A 22912-nucleotide genomic window follows, 5' to 3' on the forward strand; every position below is an offset into this window, starting at 1 on the left:
TCTGCCATTAGTTAGAATTGCCCCTGCACCCTTCAGCTCAAAAAAATGTTGCCTACAAAGTTGCTGAAAGTGTGAGCTGATAATGGCGCAGCGAGGAAAACAGAGCATCTGGAACCTGAGTGAACAGGGCAACCAACAGGGTATCTCCTTAGGCAATGAGATTTAAGGATTGGGAAACAAACAGCGGAAGGACTGAGAAGGAGGGTGCATTCAATGTCAAATCAGGTACAGAAAGAGAAATAGAGAGAGGGAAAGAATGATTGGATTAAGAGAGAGAGAAAAGAGACAGAAAGAAAAAGTAAGAAGAGAAAATTAAATTTTAAATTTTACATTTTTAAAATCTGCCCGAAAAATCCAAAACCTGAAAGAATGAGACTCCGCACTTGTAATAGTTAATTTTCAGTGCCAGAGACATTGAATGGCAGTAATTAACAACTATCACATCGTTAAAAGGGTAGTTACACCCCTAAATACTAGCCCTAAATATCTGCCGTGGGTTTAGTTTGTATCTACCGTGCAAATACAGCAACTTCATGACATTCAATGCATGTCAATGGTGAGGCAGACAGCAATTTTGGATATTTGTATTTAACTGCACATCTGCTTCTCGCCTGAAGTTGCTGTACCATTTATGCATAACTAACAGCGAGCTTCATTAGCCTCACTGTTATTTTGACAGCAAATTCTGCCCCAATATTTACTAAGGTAATTTTAGTTTGATTTTTAAAATTATTTTGCTAAATTTTGTGCGCTTTGAGCTCAAAAATGTCAGCCCTGGGGAACGGAAGAGACTTCCATGATTTTGTGCCTGATATTTGACAGGGATCTTCATTCGAGCATAAGTCAGTATCAGCCTAATTTACATTCTGTTGTCAAGCTTCCAGCATCAGTGACACCTCTCAGTGGGAACTCATTTTTTAATGGGCAGGAAGTTATATGCTGCTGCAGGTCTGAACGACCTGAGCAGTTTAAAGGTGCGTAGCTATTACTGATGATGAACAAGAATCATAACGGTTGAATAGTAAATTACAACTAGCATTTCGTCAAGTCCTGCTGTAATGGAGTCCCATCTATTTCTATTGCGAATTTCCTACACCTGATGTAAATCTGACCCGAAGTGGAAGTCCTGTGCATTATGGGCAGAGACCAAGCATGACTGATCTACACCTACATTTCTACTCCATTAGGCCCTGGTGGCACTCATTTATGAGGCGTAACAGAGCCAAAAATGCACCCTCCTGTATCAACATCAAAGACTCAGTCAGGTATAACACAGCCCAGGCACAAAGCAAAGCTTCTTCTCTTCTGCCTAACAATTGTGCCTTAAAAACCTCAGGAGTACAGAACCTGCTACACCAATGTGAATTTTCCCTTTTTTCTAGATCAGCCATTCTTATAACCTGTTTGAGTGAGATTGTCAATTAAGTGCACAAATTGTGGACAGCTTTATACTGTGGACCTATGTTCACCAGGAACTGGATTGAGAGTGTCCAAAACTTGTTTTGTTCAAGAATCTTACAGCTGACAGAGGAGACTTAATCCTAACATTCTAAGCTGGATTTGAACCCCGGTTACCAGAGCTGGAAGTAAAGTACACTAAACAACTGCGTAATCCAATCTGCTCATCTCCCCCTCCCAATTTAAATTTCTACTAATCCAACTGTTTTGCTAACCCATGCTCATCAGTTTTAAAATTCTAATCTCATTCCCCTGATCACAGATCAGACTGTTGATGTTCATGGGAACCTATTAGCTTCAGGCAAAGCTGGTGCGGTGTGCGATACAGTAGGGCTCTGCAGTCTGAATGATGCAGGGTTTTCTATGGAGAAAGTATAGCTCAAATACCAATTGGCTATCAGAGAGGTGCCCTTTTACAGTCAAAGTTATTGCTTAAATGTAGGTACTGTGAAGCAGATAATACTGTCCATTAACATAGGTGATAACATGAGCTCTTATTGTGGGCTACAATTTCTGATCAATAAAAGTGCAGTGCACCTAAAAATAGTCAAGGATGAGAAAAGGCTATTCTTCCCATTGAAGTTCATCCCTCTGGCTTTCACAGTATAGCAACCAAATGCTCTGTGAATGCCTCTAATGGGGCTGAAATTCCACAAGGATTCCACTAGAGTACAGCCATAACTCTGGTGGGAGACCAGTGGAACCCACAAAGAATAGCAAATATGTTTCCCTGAGGGTTCAGCTGGCCTTCCGTTGGAGTTATGACAGGAATACGGTGCGACCTACGCAACTGGAATTTCAACCCCAGTTTCTTTGGGCTTGAAATTCCTGAGGCTGGTGGGGACCTTATCAATGGAGCAGTGAGACCAGGTTCTGCCAGGTCTTCGACCCTTTATTTTCGCACTGTCAAATTCTGTTGGAAGTGGGGCAGTTGCTTCTTCCATCCATCCGCCCTTCTGTGTGGACATCACCAGAAGAGGTGGAACTGGCAGAAGAGGGGCTCATAACTACATCAAATGCCAGATTCCTATAAATAGCAATTGATTGCAGAGTAAAATTGTGCAAAACCTTGACCTTCTCTGGCCATCATTGAATAACAAGGCTGTTTTTCTTATTGTTGAGGCAAGATGCTAATCCAAAATTTCTCTCTCTTATAACATCAAGGCAGTTCCCTAGTAATGCTGTAAATAGAATGTACACTTACTTCATGGGTTATTGGATAGGGTCAGGGTGCAACAGACTGATGGTCAGAAGCAAGTACAGGGGCACCCCAAGGAGCTGATGGTGACGCTTGCACAGGACCTTCTTCAGATAGGAGGTTGAGATAGGGACCCGGAGGCAGGCCAAAGAGGACCATGGCAATAGGAAGGGGCGAGCATGAAGCCAACAGCCAGAATCACATCAGTATGCCTGTAGCCTCCTCCGTTTTCCACCCCTGTCTCCAAGCATATGGCTCTGCAAGGAGTACAGTCCTGCACTGGAGATGTGCCCAAGTCACTCTAATAACCTAGGACACCAAAATTGGGGACAGAGAGGTCTTGACAGGTTCAGAGCACTTCAGGTGTGCTGGACCTGTCCAGCTCTAGGTCACAGGCAAGGAAGGAAAATCGTCCTTACATCTCTCATTAGTACTGTCTTCACAGGTTTCATATTTATTCTAGGATTTACCATTAGAGATGTTGAACCAGTAACAGAAAGGTACAGAGGAATTCTAATTACACTTGACCATTGAGGATTTGGAATTATCAACAACATAGCTGCAAAGGTACTTTTCAAGAATATATAAGGCAGTTTGATATCAGTTAATCTCAACGTTCTGCTGTTTTCCTCAATTTTATAAACAGCAAACGGATGCCCATTGAACAGTAGCACTGCTGTCTCCAAATCAAACCTGTGAATACAGCTGGGCCACTTCTGAGCAGCAGCATCGCTTCATAGCTCCTTGGATCACCACTATTATGGCTGTGGTGTACGATAATGAGTTTCCCAGCAAATTTTGGCTTTGGATCAGTATTGGAGGATCAGGGCGAATAGCGGTCTTATGGCAATCCTCGCCAATAACACTGTTGCACTAAATTCCGGGCCATCGTTTCCAACGTTTTGTCACATTGAAAGGAGGACATTTACAGATGTACCCATTGCAGCCTCAGACACCTCCTCTCGACGCTTCAGGACAAAACGTTTAGTCACTGGTTTCTCTGTTGCTGTCAGGACTTTCGGTTCTTATGGATGACCATCTTGTGTGTCTAGTGGTAGAAGGTTACTTTCTGCTTGGTTTCTTTTTCACATCATGGAGGCATTGTCTAACCTCCTGCTAGCTTCCTTAGATGCTGGAGTCAAAGGATATGGGGAACAGGCAGGAAAGCGGAGTTGAGGCCAGAATCAGATTAGCCATGATCTCGTTGAATGGCGGAGTAGGCTCGGAGGGCCAAATGGCCTACTCCTGCTCCTATCTCTTATGTTCTTATGGACGTGGAATTGACCTTGCTGCAGATGTCCAGCCACATTTCGTTTATAACATGTGGATTAGTGGCATGCACAGCTAAGCTGAATATAGCCTTATGGTACTGCTATGAATGTTTGCGGTATGTATTCTATGGCTTTAAGTCCTTTCTATAATGAGGCACTCAAAACTACACATAGTAAACTAATTGTGGTTTAACTGTGTGACAAACACCCTACTTTTGTGTCATCAGCAAACTTTGACATTGTGCTCATATGCCCAAGTTTAAATCTTCTATATATACCAAGGAGCAAAGCTGGCCCATGGGTACACCACTCCCAACCCTTTTCCTATCTGAAAAATATTCATTTACCCAAACTCTTTGTTTTCTGTCTGTCAATCAGCTTTTTATTCATGCTCCTACATTTCTCTTATACTGTATGCCTACATTTTTCTAACAAGTCTCTTGTGAGACACCTTATTGAATACCTTCTGAAAATCCATATCCACTACATTCCCTTTATATAACTCATCAATTGCTTCTTCAAAAAAGTCTTTTAAATTTGTGAAGAGAGACATGCTTTTAACAAATTCATACTGTCTGCCCTTGATTAATTCATACATTTCTAAATATTCGCTAATTTCATCTTGAATTATGAGAGTAGATTTTCATCTTCACCTCCTGGGCAGTAATCTGGCGGTATGGATTACCCGCCTTTTAAAGAAATCAATGGAATTAAGGGCAGGCAATCCGTTCTTCTAGATTACTGCCCAGGCAATGAAGATGAAACTTTACCCAAGGATTCCAAGAGTTTGCCCACAACTGATGTTAGACTAACTGGCTATAGTTATTTGGTTTATCCTTCTCTTCCACCTTCAATAACAGGTGTTACATAGGCTATCCTCCTATTCCCCTGGTACAATTTACATACCTGAGGGGGATTCAAAATTATGGTTAAATCTTCTGCTATTTCCTCTCCTAGGATACATGCCATCAGGACCTGGTGACTTAACCATCTTGTGTTCTGGTAAATTTTTTCAGAACCAATTCCTTTTCTATAATTATCTCTAACAATTCTACTACATTTTCTACCATCATTTGTAAAAATGATGTAAAATATTTATTCAATATATCTCTGCCATACATTCATTCTCTACAGTTAGTTTTCTCTCTTCATTCTTGAGCATCCTACCCTTGCATCAACCTCTCCATTGAGTGAGGAAGCCCTTATAGCTACACTGAAAGCCAATGGAAATGACATTACCTTGAAGTAGCTTGAATTATATTTTCACAATGAAATCACTACCAAGTTAACAGTGATAATGAATTAAACGCCTTTAATATAGAAAAACATCCCAAGGTGCTCCATAGAGGTGTCATAAAACAAAATGGTTGCCAAGCCAAAGATGGTGACACTAGGAGGGGTGACCAAAAGTTTCTTCAAAAGTGAGTTTTAAGGAGAGTCTTAAAGGAGAGGTGGAGGGGTTTAGGGAGGGAATTCCAGAACGTGTGGTAACAGGTCACAAATTAAGGATGGCAGAGATTTGCATGGTAATGATCTCCATGCTCATGTCTATTTGCCTTTCTAGATCATCAAGTCACAAACTGCACATTATCAAAAAACTACCCATCTACCTGACCTCACTGTAACAGTGACTGCACATTCTGAATAGCCAGTCCAGGAAATACAATGGGATTTTATGGACTTTTCATGATAAATCTTAAATGAGCATCAGGTTTATTGTGAATAGTTGTTAAATTGCATATACTCAGTCAGGTGTCTGACACACATAAAACCCATCACCATATTTAAGAGTCTGAACCAAACTACTGGGAAATCTACACCTGTATAAGGTCATGGTACACACCGGAAAAGTCAAATCTGCCTTTTCTCTTCACAGGTGCTGTCTGACATGATCATCGAGCCCAATTGAAAGAATCTCAGGGCTCAGTGATAGGTCTGCCCCTTCATGTTCCATTAGTGACCCAGGCTCCTGATCAATCACTAACAGTGTCCAGGAATACTGTGGACCTGGCTGCATCAAGATTATCCTCAACCAATACCTCCAAAAAAAGATTATCTGCTCATTTATCTCATTGCTGTTTGTGGAACCTTAATGTATGTAAATTCACTGTCATGTTTCCTACATTACAACAGTGACTACACTTCAAAAGTACTTCATTGGCTGTGAATCACTTTGGGGTGCCCTGAGGTCATGAAAGGTGCTATATAAATGCATGTTCTATCTTTCTTTTATGGGAAATGTTGTGAAACTGTTGAGAGAAACAGTTCAATAAAGATCCAAAATTGTAATACATGTTAATGTCATGTCAGGTATATGGGTGGTTGCTGGATAGTGTGGAATTTGTGACTTGGGAGTTTAATAAGGCAAATGGACCTGAGCTTTGAGATCCTTACCATGTAGATTCAATGTCTGTCAAAACATCAAACAGGGTCTAACATTGCAGTGAAACCCTGAAATGACAATCAGCCTGTCAGTTATCATAAGCAGACTCGCCATAAATGCCACAATAATTTGATATTGTACATTCCTCTTTGCCCGCTGAGGAAGCTGTTTGCCTTCCGTTCAAGTCTTCCTATACATAGTCCCAACACTTCAGCCTTTATCTTCCATATGGTCATTCCACCACAATCTAAGGGTACCAGCTTTCAACTACATGACACACAAGTCCTTCCCATAACAATCTTCTTGTTTGTAACACATTCTGTTACACATGCAGGACACTTCCTGTGATTTCAGTGCTGTTTAATTTGTTGTGCCAGCTGGTACTAAAAATTCTCCTTGCATAGCAAATTCCAGAAACATCTGGCCTCTGCTTCTGTAGTTTTGTCAGGTTCCATATAGAAGTTTACTTTGGACAATGGGGGGAGGGCAGTTGAATCTGAGGAGGTTACCAGAAAACCACAGAATGAGTTGGGTAAAATATTTAAGTGGGCAGAAGAGCGGCATATTAAATATAATATGAACAAAAATAAAGCATTGCACATAGGAAAAAAAATTGCCACCTTAAGTAGTCCAGGAACGGTGTCACAAGAGCTGAGGGTGAGATTGAAAGAGATCTAATGATATTAATAGACTTAGCACTTAACAGGGTAGATTTTCCTCTGCTCTTCTGCCAAATAGCACCTGAAAAATGAGTGCAACGCAGAGGAAAAATGGAGGCTATTCCTTGTCCTGCATTCTGTGCCTTAATAGCATTGCCCCTGAACGACTTCTATGGTTTTTTGGTGTTTGCACCTGACTGTGCCTGAAGAGGGCATGGCAATGTAAATCACATGCAAATGGATGTCAAATGCTCACAAATTTCCACTAAAAGTGCCAGGTGCAGATCAGCAGTGGACTGCTCCATAAAAATTTAGTGCTACTGATTCTTGAGCTGCCGTTTTTACTTCAGTGCCAGAATGCCACAAAAGCATGCATTGCACAACAGCTTCTGTTAACTGGGAAAAAGGACTTTGCATATGTGTTTTGACCACAAACTAGTATTTTAAAAAACACATTAGGGCCGATTCCCTGAGCCCCCTCTTCCCAGGCACTAAACAGGATCAGCATACCAGAAGCGCCTGTCCAGCACTAGGATTGCTCCTACTTCCTGTTCCGACCGACTTAAATGGATTGGGGGCATCCCTGGTTCAGTAAGCCAGATGATCCTGATTAATGTGCAAACATCTGAGGAGTGGAACAAACAATAGAAATTACGGCCTACCTGCCAATCTTTGGCCCACCCGGGACCCTCAAGCACCTTCTGGTCAGGAGGGTTTCATGGGCAGGCCACAGCGTCAGGCTTATCTGGGCACCCCTATGCTCACGCAACCAGCAAATGTTACAAGCAGAAATAAAGGCGGGAGTCCGGGAACACCCCTTCCTGCCTCAGCGCTATTTGTTATGTGCCATCCATTACCAACAGGACATAACAGCGTTAAAGGAGCGCAGACCTGGCAATCTGGGTCTCCGCCCCTTTCTCCTGGCCCTTGCGTCTGCAGAATACTCAGTTGCCAGGCATGTGGGCCAGGAAAAGTGGCCCTATTATCAGCAAAATTTGAATGAAAGATCCATGCTTGGTCATCTTTCATCTCAATATTCTAGAATCATTACCTATACATTTCCTTGAAGATCTCCAGTAAATTTGTTAGGCAAGATATACCTACCATATATATTCACATTGACTTTCTTAAACTGATTCTAGGGATCAGTCTTGCAGCTCTTCTCTGCGTCAAATCCAGGGCTTGAACGTTCCCAAAAAGGAACATACTACAAACGCTGGAAATCTGAAACAAAAATAGAAAATACTGGAAACACTCAGCAGGTCAGGCAGCATCTGTGGTGAGAGGAGGAAAGCTGACGTTTTGGATGTGCACCCTTTGTCAAAACTTAAGGTTCCTCTTGTGTTTTGATGGCCATCGCTGGACAAGGTGTGGTTTAAGTGTGACTTTCCCCTAAATTGTACTTCACTGTTTTGGCTATATAGTTAGGCATTCTATTTGCATTGTTGATTGTTACCTTGCAGCGTCTGGACAGCTTAACGCTGATTTTCCTCTACCGGTGTGGGGGCAATTTGGGCAGAGTGCACTAGTGCACACCACTGGGACCAGGACCTCATACTCGAAGTTCCGTTCAGGCCTAATTTAAATAATGCTGAGCCGTGCTAGGCACACATGGGGGTGCACTATAGGGTGCAGGCCCACAGCACAGAAAAAGTCCAGGTACTTCTGAGGCCTTAAAGGTACCTGCGGCGATAATGGGGCCGTTGCAGGATGAATGACAACTATTAAGTACAAAGGGATCTAGATAAGTTGGGAAGGTGGGCTGATGAGTAGAAAATTGTAATTTAATGTGGACAAATGGCAGTTAATGAGACTAGGAAAGAGTAATAGTGTGAATATAACCTAAGTGGTTCTAGATTACAGGATGCAACACAGAAGAGGGATCCAGGGATATTGGAAGATAGCTCACTGAAACGACAACGCAGTATGCAGATGCAGTAAGGAAAACAAACTGGATCTTGGGATGTACATATGGAGGGATAGAGTACAAATCCCACTAGATGTTAATGAGGCTATACAAGGCAGTGGTATGGAGTACTGTCTACAATTCTGATCACTGTGCTGAAGCAAGACAATGCAGAAAAGAGCAACCAAACTGATACTTGGAGAAAAGATTGAAGACTCTGATATTGTTTTCTCTGGAGAAGAAAAAGGTCAGGGGAAATTTTATTCAAGAACCGTACGGGAATAGATACCTTGAACCCTCATAATATGTTTGAGAGTGCCAAAAACCTTAAAACCAGGGGACACAGGCTCAAGATTTCGAAGAGGGCGCTGAACATGTGGAGCAGATTGTTCAGGGAGGCTGATTGTGTAGAAAATTAGAGGGAGAATTGGAGAGATATTTGATGGCCAGATGGACTGCAGAATCTTTTCTGGTCCTGTATTTTACTATGTTGTTATGTACGTCAAATTAAACCATGACAGTAGGACAAAGAGGCACAAGTTCAGATTGGCAAAATGCATGTTTAGGATTGATATCAGGAAATTCTTCACCACACAAAGAATGATCAACACATGGAGTGGACTAATCGGAAGGATAGGAGAGGCAAAAACTATGAAATTTTAAGAAAGTGTTGGATTGCTGTAGGGTTCTGGATGGATGTGTAGGATTGGCTGAATGACCTTCCTCCTTTATATCTAACTTGTAACAAATTAGTAAGTTGTCATGTTAATACAGTTTGTGACATTTAGGTCTTGTTTGTTGCTATTTGGATAAAATGAATACATTACACACAGTGGCCAGAAACCAGGGATAGAAGGTAAACTTGGCCCTTTTTTAGGAGGGAAAGAATCCAAGAGAGCTCAGCGTCATTTTCATCGCAAAGAGCACAAGTCTTTTCAACATTAGAGGGAGGTAAATGGTGTCTTTCGAGTACAAATAATATTCTGATAAAGAGTTATATTAAAATATTAACTGTCTCATATTTTGACCGCCTTAGGGTTGTGTTTTTACTTTATTGCCTTTTATGTTGCCAAACACAGGAGGGGAAAAAAGCTCTCCCAAAAACTTCACAGGCGCAGCAATGTCTCTTTAAGGTAAACTCAGCATAAACAGAATATTAATTATGAAATCACTGTTTTCACCATTGCAATGAGGCCAGTAAATAGCTTCTTGGTGTTCCCCTTGTACAGTCAGTTCTTACTTAGATCATTTTTTTTTGTTATAAAGTGGGCATTCGTTATGTGCAATTTCCCATCATTATACTGGATTTGTAATATCTGCTAGAGAAGCGTTTTTTTTTTAGGTGGACAATGTCCCTTTAATATAAAACTGCCGGCGTCGCATTGCGTGCGTCAGCTTTCTGAGCTATAGACTGGGTTTAATGAGCAGCAGTAGCAGCGCAGCGAGAGAACCAGAGACACGCTGCAGGAGTCAGAGCGGAGCCTCACCGAGATCTCATCCTCATCCTCATCTCATTGCAGATTGCAAATCGCGAGCATTGCAAATCCCAAACGCGGTGAGCAATCCGCGCACCTGGCCTTTGGTACGTCTTTGTTTTGTAATTTTGCGAAAATTCAAACCTGAGTCTCGATTGCATTTAAATGTTGGGATTGGAAGGCCCTGGATGCAATAAAGATGTTGTTGGTATTAGTGAGCAAGCGACTGGATTTGAGGATTGATGTGTAAATCGGCCACAGAGCATGCGCCCCGAACAACAGAGGGGACAACAAAACACAGAGAGATGGTCGACATTCCAGCACTGAATATCTTTGTGGGGCTGGACGTCCAAGATTGAAATTGGTGGTTGGGAGACCTTTATGTCAACAGGTGTAAAGATCATAATCGTGTAATTATAAAGCTACGAAACAATTCTGGTTGGATAATATTTTGAGGAATTAATGTAATAATTTCGTTGAAAAAAATCCTCTCTATTAGCAATCATAATATAATCCTCTTGTGTCATTTTCTATATAAGTATAATTTGATTGTCCACTTAACCATTTTTAGAAAGAAGAAAATGGGTCAAGTTGTGATTGGATAGTGGAGTGTATGTCCTGTTCTTTAGGTTGCAAAAATATGTGGGACTGCTCTAGTACTTGATATTATTAGAACTAATAAAGTGAGCCAGAGCTGAACATGTGCTTTACAGCTCAAAAGGGTGGATTCATCAATATGTTTATGTTCAGAGAATTTATATCATGGAGCGGGTGGATGGTAGCCTAAGGAACAAAATTAGCGCAGGGTTGTGAGTTGGTTGGTTCTTCTGAAGAAGCTTCTTCTGCATACAGTAATTAGTGTGTTTTGCAGACTGGTTTAAGTAATGTTACCAAGAACAAATGGTTATGGGACCCACATTATATGAGATTGCCATTGGTGTTGTATAAATTTGTTAGGAAGGAATCATATATGAAAGCTTATTTCTTGCCTTTTTACAATATCAGTATTTGGGTTCAGAAAAAGAAATACGAAGAAGTGGCCGACGGAAGGTGTTCTAGAATTGAATGGCAATGGCATTGGCATTGTGCGTAACAATTAGCAATGTGAGAAAAACAAAACTAAACTACTATTCGTATCTTGACACCATGTCAAACCTGTTGAGGAAATATGAATCCAATTAACTTTCATGACTACACTCAACATGTATGTACCAGAAGTGCATAAATAAAGTTATACAACTGTGTTTTCTAAATTTAAAAGCAGTTCTTGATCACACTTTTGGAATAATTTCAGGCCAATATGCTTTTGTTCAGATCTCTTATAATGCCTTCTTTTTAATTTTTAGTCTTTTTCTGCTTTTCTGTTGTTTTCTTTTACGCCTGCCTTTGGATAATATATTTTTCTGAATCTTGTGCTCACCAAGACAAAGGATGTTAATTTGAGGAATGGAACACGTACCATTTCAGGCACCTACGAGGTTATTTTTTGTGTGGCCCTCTGCAGTGTGAGGTCTGGGAAATTTTAACTTCACGTATGGATTCCCAATTTGCCACGTGTTGCTAGTGGCTAATGTATTGGACAACACTGGTATACAAAAATATTAAATGTCATAGAGAAGGTACTTGTGGAATACTACTTCAAGGTAAGCTTTTGCGATAGGACAAGGGATCATAGGTTCAAACTAGTGAAAGGCAAATTTAGATCAGATGTTAGGATGATTGTATTCACAGAATACGGTAATCAGCACTTGATATAGGTTTTTGAATAGGGTAATGGAGGCAAAACCTTAGCCTCCAACTGGCTCTTGAATGACTGATGGAAGCGCTGTAGGTTCTTTCTGGGTGTATGAGCTAGGATGGCCTTTCTCATCCGTGTTTATCTTGGTTATGAGGCTGCGCGCACAAGTAAACATTTTTTTCTCTGAATTGTTCATTTTGCTGGAGTGTTCTTTTTTTTTCATGTTAAAAAGTCAAATAAATGCTTACCTACACACAAAGAATGTCAATTAAAATTAGAAACCGAGATGCTTGTTTGCATGTGAATGCAATCTGTTGCTGACGTGAGAGTAGGGATCAGTACGATGTGATTCAAAAAGTGATTGTCCTGGTGCTAGTTGTTGTGTTGCTTCATAGTGATAATTGATGATCCTTCATGTACAAAGTCCGAGTGTAATTGCTTCTGACAGGGGTGTGTAATAACCAGCAGCAATTATTTGACAGTCCATGCTTCATTTCACAAAGCTTGGCGTGGCATGTCAAGATTATTTTTATTTAGAATTGTGTTTCTTTGATAATTTCTTGTTGGATATTATTAATGTGTACACAAAAGACAGACCATGGCCAAGCTAGTCCAGATATAGTGTGAATATATCATGAATAAATGTAGTTTTTAGTTTTCAGGTTGTGATAATTAGTTTTAAGGTAGTATATTGTATGCCAAATGGTGATAATTAGTTTTAAGGTAGTATATTGTATGCCAAGCCCTGGCTTCTTATCGACTCAGGGCCAAAAGAATTGTGTTTGGGTCGCTCCAGTTTCACTAGTTATGTATGATAAATAATTCTTGTGCACAGAAATACTCTTGAGGTCCGAATGTTTGTTAAATGCAAGAATTTTTGTTCACTGAGCTATTTCATCAGTCTGTAAAGATGGGTTTTAGTCATTATTATTAGTTGATCAATTCCAGATCGTGCGAAAGGAGAAATCGGCATGTGTTGTTCTTTGTGAATTTTTATTATTAATTTGTTATGCTTAACAGCATGCTGTTTTCAAAACTTAATCCCTAATGTAATCTGCCCTGGAATGCATTAATACAGTATTCGAATAGAATTGCCAGTGCTTTGGTGATTATGACTGACCATTTTGAAGTTTGTATGACCATGGAATTATTGCAGACTAGCAAAATGAATAGAGACATAACCTATTAAATCTGGTTCCATAGTTGAGCAATCATTAATCTTAGATATTCCTGAATGGGAGCAGAGGAAGCCTTGTGCTGAATTGGAGCTCAGGAGGTTGACTTTCTGTTTTTGTAAGTTGCATGATCTTCAAATTACGTTTAAGCATTAGCCTCGTGATCTGTAAGGAGCCTGCAGTTCGATGTTGCTACTACTCGAGAGGGGCTTGTACATGTTCTAAATCCTGGAATTTATTTCATGGCAGTTTATTTGGCAGGAAAGGTAAGGAGATACTCTCTTGTTTCTTGTTTAGTCATGACTTTGGTGGCTTTTCTGGATGATAAACAGGAAAATACAAGTTCCAGTAATTCCCTTCCAAATCTGTGAAGAAATGTATATAGGTTTTAAAATAAAAAAAGGACTTATTTGGAGCCATTGCAAATTAGCACTAGGAAAGTATAAACCTCTGTGTTACAACCCTCCGAGATTTCTGCGCTCCTCCAATTCTTGCCTATTGCGCATTTCCGATTTTAATCGCTGCACCATTGGCGGCTGTGCCTTTAGCTGCCTAGATCCTAACTCTGGAATTCCTTCCCTAAATCTCTCCACCCCTCTCTCCTTTTTTTAAGAAGCTCTTTAAAACATACATCTCTGACTAAGCTTTTGGCCACCTGTCCTAATATCTCCTTATGTGGCTTGTGTCAAATTTTGTTTGATAACACTCCTGTGAAGCGCTTTGGAACGTTTTACTACATTAAAGGTGCTATATAAATGGGAGTTGTTGTTGTTGTTGTGAAGTTATTTTGGTGAGATTTATGGACTTGGAAAAAACCAAAGGTTTTGTATGGCATAAAGTGAGGTTCCTCTAATTGATACCTTCTGTATTGTGGACAGTTTTCACCAGTTAACATGTAATTGCATAATCCAATAGAAATGGACCATTTTTTCTCCTTTATAAAATGATCAATTAGTGCATGTGTTGTAGGAGGAGTGTTACTGTAATAAATACATTGCAACACAATGAATTATCATAGGATAGTGGCTGGATTACAGAGAGGGGAACTATCCAACGTGTAACTTTTAAAACCTATCTTTCATCAACAATTAATATGTTTTAAGTTTATCTAAACCTGAACATTTCAAGGAAAATGTTTTAGGATCAGTTGTCCAGGACTGGACATTAACCAGGTTTTATTTATTTTTCTTCCATATTGATAGGCTAGCTGTAATGAATTAAGAAAAATCTTTCTAGTCACATCTGTATATCTGTGTTTTAATTGAAGATGTTCAAAAATAATTAGAGTCCGATAAAGGAACTAGTTAAATCTTTAAATGGAACCGAGTAATATACTATTGTTTGACAGACAATATTGAGATCATGAAAGCACTTGTTTCTGCATTGATACAATATGATTCAGGTACAGCAATATATGGGCTTGCTCATGGCAAAGCAATTTTATTTCTATTTCGAGATAAGGCACTGTAGGTCAACTTTTCATTTTGCTTGCATTGATATGTCTCATGGTTGCTAACATCTCAATCTTCTGGGACCATTGTCCCTGCTGCCAATATGATTAGTGTGACATTGTCATTCTCTAATATTTAAATCTGATTTCTCAGAGCTGACAATGCTTGGATTGGGAACCCCAGCCTGTTTAACCTTTCCTGATGTGTATATCCCCTCAGTTCTGGTATCAGCCTTGTGAATCTTTTGCACCCTCTCAAATGCATCTATATCCTTTCTGTAATATGGCATTCAGAACTGTGCACAGTACTCCATGTGGTCTAACCAAGGTTCTATACAAGTTTAACATAACTTCTCTGTGTTTCAATTCTATCCCTCTAGAAATGAACTCTAGTGCTCGATTTGCCTTTTTTACGGCTTTATTAACCTGCATTGCTACTTTTAGTGATTTGTGTATCTGTACCCCTAGATCCCTTTGCTCCTCTATCCTGTTTAGGCTCTTATTATCCAAGCAGTATGTGGCCTCCTTATTCCTCCTACCAAAATGTATCACTTCATGCTAATCTATATTGAAATCCATTTGCCAATTACACCCTCATTCTGCAAGTTTATTAATGTCCTCTTGCATTTGAACGCATTCTTCCTTTTGTATTAACTACACACCCCAATTTGATGTCTTCCTCATATTTTGAAATTGTACTTCTGATTCTTGAATCCAAATCGTTAATGTAAATTATGAACAACAGTGGTCCCAGCTCCGATCCCTGTGGAACATCACTTCCCACCTTTTGCCAGTCTGAGAAGGTACCCTTAAGCCCATCTCTCTGTTTTCTGTTTGTAGCCAACTTGTTATCCATTCTGCTACGGGTCCTTTTGCAATCAACTTACGTTTATTTTCATTTAGGATTCCCCAATCCTGCTGCAATGTAGTAAACACTTTGAGGTCAATTCATTTTGATTGTCCAACTACATGTCCTGGTTCTATTGTTGTAATTTTTGTCACTGGAGATTAAGAAATACAGAGGGACGAGGCCATGAAGGAACTTAAACTCGAGGATGAGTATTTTAAATCGAACACAATGGGGGACCAGGAAACAGTGTAAGTTTCTGTTGTAAACTGCCTTGGCGCTCTCTTTCATACAACTGTGCTTCTCTGAACTTTCCCCTCTTGTTTCTCTTAAGCTGCAGCTATGTCATCGACAGACAATTCATTATTACTCTCACTGTTGAAATCAAGACTCATCACACTGTCTTTAACTCATTATTTTCAGCTACCTCAAAATCCCTTCCTTCTACAATCGATGGGCTTTCAAATCTGGATTTGCCCTCATCGAGTCATTTCCTCTTACCTGGACTTTTATCCTACTGTTTTCAACCTTGGTGTTGTCCTGCATTGTCAATCTTAGTTCATCATTAAGTTTCTCAATTTTAAAAAAAGGATCTCTAATTTCTAACAAATCATCTAATCACTGACTGCAGTCTCTCTCTATGCCTACAAGTCTGATATAATTTCAATGCACTTCCTAATACTGTTGCTCTGTTACTGAATTCATGTCATGCAGGATCGTGGTCCAGCCAATATGTTGGTTGTGTTTTATATTTATACTGTAACCATTCTTCATTCAGCTTGGCCATTAATCTCAGTAATGGAGTCTTCAGCACTCTCCACCCTGTTGATCCATGAATTGCTGTGTAGGCTTGCATATCATGGTGTTGCACCAGTAATTTTTCATCTAAGGCATACCCACTGACTTTCTTATCCATTTTGGTCCCCTTTTTATGTTCTTTATGCTGCTGAAATAGGTTTCTCCAATCTGCATTACTCTGGTACTGTTTCTGCACCAATTAAGTTTGTTTTCTCTCTTTGTCTCTCTCAGTACATTTCTGAAACTAGCCATGGAAACATGGCAAAAATGGTGATCACATATGGGAGATCATTTAGCAGTAAACTTTTGAAAATTTAATTTAGTATAGTGTTGTACTTTCTTTGACAGATGAGTCCATTTTAGGGCCTAATCCTCACATTTTCTATTTAATGTTAAATTGACTTACCTTGAGATCCTTCATTGATCTGCACTTTGCACGTTTCATCTTTACAAACAGTAAACTCTTGGCAAAACAATCTGTTGGAGCAAGCTGGATGATCAAAGTGGGTTACATTTTCTTGATTTTGTACCTGGCCACACTGGACCACCTGGGCACAGGAATATTGGGCAGGGAGGAGTGCATGTCCATGTTGGAGCCCGCCTGATTTATTTTTTCCCTCGCAATCAGCAAGTGAGCATTTTACGAGCTCAGTCCTCACAGAAGTAACATGACCCGGAATTAATGAATGCCCTTAATTGCAGTAAACTGCGCTCCGATCTTTACATGGGTATCCAGTTCCTTCAAAACAGCGGAAGTATTAAACCCAAGACTAGAGATCATGCAGGCTAAAATAACTACAGTATTTATTTTAAACAGAATGAAGCATGAGGAAAGTAATTAAGTTTATCCAACTTTACTGATCAATGCCAAATGCCCTTTTATCGGGAGCGCAAGGGGTTAGTTTATCTTCTCTTCCTGAGGTTCCACTACCATAGATTATGTGGCAAGTTCTATCATATATGTTGAAAATACAAAACAGCCCTCCAGCAATATCTTCTGCTTCTGACAAAAGGTCATCGACCCGAAACGTGTTTCTTTCTCCACAGATGCTTCCTGACCCGCTGAGTATTTCCAGCATTTTCTGTTTTCATTTGATTTCCAGCATCCTCAGTATTTTGTTTTTGCTCTAGCGATATCTTTCAGATTGAGAGATTTCTCATGCATATATCAGCAGCATATGTTGTGGAACTGCTCCACCTCAGAACTTGGAATGAATTAAGGATCTGCAGTCCCCTGTCCAGTTTTAAATTCAGTTTCTCTTTGAGTTGGATACCCATGTGAATCTTAATGACATTGTTCATAAGAAGCACAATGATTGTCTTCAAGGCTAATTCATCCGATTTGTTTACCAGCTAAAGCTCACATAGCGCTATTCAGTGCATTACACCCAATACAATGGTTGAAACATTTGATCTGATGGTACACTTTTTAAAAAAAAAAAGAAAAACCTGAATGAAATGTGTTGATACGAGAATATCACCAGCTGCCTGAAACAGTAAAACACATATCTGTGTGCTGGGAGAGAGACGGTGAACCATGCTGATATTTAGCAGGTACATTGACTGACACCTAGCAACCATTATTTGCATTTCAAATCAACTGAAATTAAATTAATTTAAGAGTAAACTGGAATGAGCAGTCTGGTTCCCCCAGCCTGCCAGCCATCTTGAGATCAAGAAAGATACAAATAATGCATTTAAGGAGAAGCTAGATTAAACACATGATGATGAAGAAAGGAATAGAAGGTTAGATATAGAAGGGTGGGAGGAGGCTCGTGTGGAGCATAAACTCTGGCATAGACCTGTTAGGCTGAATGGCCTGTTTCTGTGCTGTACATTCCATGTAAAAACTAAGTTTAATTTTATATTAGAGTTCAAAACCATCTCTGGACATGGATTCAAATTTTTGTCACTGACATTTGCTTGATATTGACAGTTCTGAATTGTTATTTATGAATCTTGATAGTTAATTTAAAAACTTTTCCAAGTTATTTTTGTTATGGTGTGATAAAACCGATGAGCTCATCCCGTCATTACAGCAAATTGTCCATGACTTTCTTTCCCTGTCGATTTTTCTCCGCTGCCCTCCTGAACGTGCTAACTTGTGATGGGGGCAGGGACTACGGGCACTAGCTGCCTGCCGATAACTTACCGAAATGCACTTTTCTCATTTTGTGAGCCAAGACAGTGAGTGTTGGCAGACTATTTAACTGTGGAAGCTACACAGCCAAGCCCCTGTTTTCACTCAACAGATACACATTCCAGCAGGAGTTACCAGATAGTAATCAGAAAAGGGAACTGGTAGCTGGTAGCAATAACAAAAGCTTAAAGATAAAAGAAACAAGAGATGAGTGTAAAGATCAAACCAGAGCAAGGAATAAAGATAACAAATGCTCAACGAACAAATTCAATTATAAAACAGAAGTATAGAAGGACTGTTAACAAAGTAAAAGGAACAACTATTAAAGATGAATTAAACTGCCTGTACAGCAATGTACACAGCGTCCAAAATAAAACAGGGGAACTGGAGGTAATAATCCATAACGAGGAACCAGATGTAGTAGGAATAACTGAAACATGGCTACATAAAGAACAGGACTGGCAACTAAATATTGCAGGATATAATGTAATCAAAAAGGATAGGGAAGGAAGAAGGGAGTGGAGCTGCTGTACTAATTAGAGATAATATAATGGCAGTAGAAAAAAGGGACATAACTAACAGAAGGATAGAAACAGAATCCATATGGATTGAAATAAAAGATAAGAAGGGATCGATCATGCTAAGAGGGATGGGTATACTACATACCACCTAATAGTGGAAAGGAGGTGGAGGAAGAAATGTGTAAGCAAATATGTGAAATGAGGAAAGGGCATAAAATAATAATCATGGGAGGTTTTAACAATCCCCAAATAAACTGGCAAGAAGAGGTAAGAAAAGGAGTACCGGGAATGGAGTTTTCACAATGTGTGCAGGACTCCATTCTTACCCAATATGTTAAAAAGCCCAACAAGAGAGGAAGCACTGCTGGATCTAGTAATGAGAAATGAACCAGAACAGATAAGAGAAGTAAGCATGGAGGAACGTGTAGGCAATAGTGATCACAACATAATAAGGCTTAAGATAAAGATTGAGAAGGACATAAGTAAGACAAAGACAAAGACAAAAGTAATAAATTGGGGAAAAAAAAGCTGATTTTCAGAGGATGAGGATGGAACTAGGGAAAATAAACTGCAAAAACTTACTGATAAACAAAGAAATAGAACAGCAGTGGGAAACATTTAAAACGGTGACCAATAGAATCCAGGAGAAATATATCCCACTAAAAAGCACACCGTGGATCAATAAAGAAATCAGGGCAAAATTGAAATTAAAGAAAACTGTATACACTAAGTACATAGACAACAAAGGAGAGGATGACAAAAGGGAATATGCAAAGGTTAGGAAAGAAGTTTTTATGAAAACAATTAGGAAGGCAAAGAGAAACTACAAAATTAAATTATCAAGGAATATTAAAACATTGTAAAGTATTCTACAGACACATAAATAACAAAAGAACGATCGGGATAGGGCTACTAAGGGATTCACACAATAAACTCACAGGTAATGACAGCGAAATGGCAGAAATATTAAAAAATGACTTTGCCTCAGTATTTGCTAGGGAGATGGTGGGCATGACTTTAGAAGAAGAGATTAAAAAAGCCGTGAAGATATTTAAGATAGAAAGGGGGGGAGATAATTGATAAACTAATCAAACTTAGAGAGGATGAAACCCCTGGTCCGGATGGATTGCATCCACGCATATTAAAAGAAATTAGGGAAGAGATAGCAGAGGCACTATTTTTTATATATATATATATATAAAAAAATCATTAGACAAGGGAATAGTGCCAGAGGACTGGCTGGTAGCTAATGTGAGTCCTATATTTAAAAAGGGAGATAGAACCAGTCCAAGGAACTATAGACCAATCAGTGGTGTTGACATCAGTGGTAGGAACAATAATCGAATTCTTACTCAAAGATGTATTCGGAAAAACATCTAGAAACCGAAAATATAATAAATAGTCAGCACGGATTTCAAAAGAGAAGGTCATCCTTGACCAACCTTATTGAATTATTTGAAGAAGTAACAGAAAGGGTAGATTAATAATCTTGTTGTGCGGGGTCCTTTTAGGGAAGAGTGACCATAACATGATAAAATTCATCATTTAAGATGGAAAGTGAAGGAGTCCAATCTGAAACTAGGGTCCTAAATCTAAACAAAGGAAACTACGAAGGTAGGAAGAGTGAGTTGGCTATGATAGATTGGGGAGCTTCATTAAAAGGCATGACTGTGAATAGGCAATGGCTAACATTTAAGGAACAAATGCATGAATTGCAACAGTTATGCATTCCTTTCTGGCGCAAAAACACAAAAGGAAAAGGGGCCCAACCATGGCTAACAAAAGAAATTAAGGATAGTATTCGATCCAAAGAGGAGTCATATAAAGTTGCCAGAAAAAGTAGCAAGCCTGAGGATTGGGAGCAGTTTAGAATTCAGCAATAAAAGAAACAGAGATTGATTGATTTAAGAGGGGAAAAATAGAGTATGAGAGTATACATGCAAGGAACATAAAAGTGGACTGTAAAAGCTTCTACAAGTGTGTGAAAAGAAAAAGATTAATAAAGACAAATGTAGGTCCCTTACAGTCAGAAACAGGAGAATTTATAATGGGGAACAAGGAAATGGCAGAGCAATTAAACAAATACTTTGGTTCTGTCTTCACGGAAGAGGACACAAATAACTTCCCAGAAATGCTAGGGAACCAAGGGACTAGTGAGAAGGAGGAATTAAAGGAAATTAGTATTAGTTAAAAAAAAGTGCTGGAGAAATTAATGGGACTGAAAGCTGATAAATCCCCAGGGCCTGATAATCTGCATCCCAGAGTACTAAAAGAGGTAGCCATGGAAATAGTGGATGCATAGGTTGTCATCTTCCAAAATCCTATAGATTATGGAACAGTTCCTGCAGATTGGAGGGTGGCAAATGTAACCCCACTATTTTAAAAAAAGGAGGGAGAGAGAAAATGGGGAACTACAAACCGGTTAGCCTAACTTCAGTAGTGGGGGAAAATGCTGGAGTCTATTATAAAGGATGTGATAACAGAACACTTGGAAGGCATTAATGGGATTGGACAAAGTCAACGTAGATTTATGAAAGGGAAATCATGTTTGGCAAACCTACTGGAGTTTTTTGAGGATGTAACTGGTAGAATAGATAACGGAGAACCAGTGGATGTGGTGTATTTGGATTTTCAGAAGGCCTTTGATAAAGTCCCACTTAAGAGGTTAGTGTGCAAAATGAAAGCACATGGGATTGGGGGTAATATACTGGCATGGATTGAAAATTGGTTAACAGACGGGAAACAGAGTAGGAATAAATGGAACTTTTTTGGGGTGGCAGGCGGTGACTAGTGGGGTACCGCAGGGATGAGTGCTTGGGCCTCAGCTATTCACAATATATATCAATGATTTGGATGAGGGAACCAAATGTAATATTTCCAAGTTTGCTGATGACATAAAACTAGGTGGGATTGTGAGTTATGAGGAGGATGCAAAGGGGCTTTAAGGCGATTTAGACAAGTTGACTGAGTGGGGAAATACATGGCAGCGTATTATTTAAATGGTGATAGATTGGGAAATGTTCATGTACAAAGGGACCTGGATGTCCTTGTAGACCAGTCGCTGAAAGCAAATATGCAGGTGCAGCAAGCAGTTACGTAGGCAAATGGTATGTTGGCCTTCATTGCAAAAGGATTTGAGTACAGGAGCAAGGATGTCTTACTGCAGTTATACAGGGCCATGGTGAGACCACACCTGGAGTATTGTGTGCAGTTTTGGTCTCCTTACCTAAGAAAGGATATACTTGCCATAGAGGGAGTGCATTGAAGGTTCACCAGACTGATTCCTGGGATGGCAGGACTGTTGTATGAGGAGAGATTGGGTCGACTAGGCCTGTGTTCACTCGAGTTTAGAAGAATGAGAGGGGATCTCATTGAAACGTATAAAGTTCTGACACGGCTAGACAGACTGGATGCAGGGAGGATGTTTCCCCTGGCTGGGGGGTCTAGAACGAGGGGTCACAATCTCAGGATACGGGGTAGTACATTTAGGACTGAGATGAGGAGAAATTTCTTCACTCAGAGGGTGGTGAACCTGTGGAATTCTCTACCACAGAAGGCTGTGGAAGCCAAGTCACTGAATGAATTTAAGAAGGAGATAGATAGATTTCTAGACACTGAAGGCATCAAGGGATACGGGGAGAGAGCGGGAATATGGTATTGAGAAAAAGGATCAGTCACGATCATATTGAATGGTGGAGCAGGCTCGAATGGCCTACTCCTGCTCCTGTTTTCTATGTTTCTATGAGGGTAAGAGATGTAATATATTTGGATTTTCAAAAGGCTTTTGATAAGGTACTGCATACTAGACTCATGACTAATGCCAGAGCATGTGGAGTCAGGGGACAAGTAGCAGAATGGATAGCAAGCTGGCTACAAAACAGAAAACAGACAGC

At 39.8% G+C, this 22912-nt stretch overlaps 1 protein-coding gene across 4 annotated transcripts in view; it reads left to right on the plus strand.

Moving 5' to 3' along the window:
* Positions 1-22912, plus strand: part of LOC137320829 (soluble lamin-associated protein of 75 kDa-like) — a 163260-nt gene that overhangs the window by 84192 nt on the left and 56156 nt on the right. The window contains exon 1 of one of the 4 annotated variants that reach the window (XM_067982712.1): positions 10319-10457. The exons of the other annotated variants lie outside the window; for them this stretch is intronic. The gene's annotated coding sequence lies outside the window, so the exon portion shown is untranslated. Of the gene's footprint in view, positions 1-10318; positions 10458-22912 lie in introns of those variants that run through there. 4 annotated transcript variants of the gene reach the window in all.

This window comes from Heptranchias perlo, chromosome 4 (assembly GCF_035084215.1).
Source record: "Heptranchias perlo isolate sHepPer1 chromosome 4, sHepPer1.hap1, whole genome shotgun sequence".
NCBI classification, from domain to species: Eukaryota; Metazoa; Chordata; class Chondrichthyes; order Hexanchiformes; family Hexanchidae; genus Heptranchias; species Heptranchias perlo.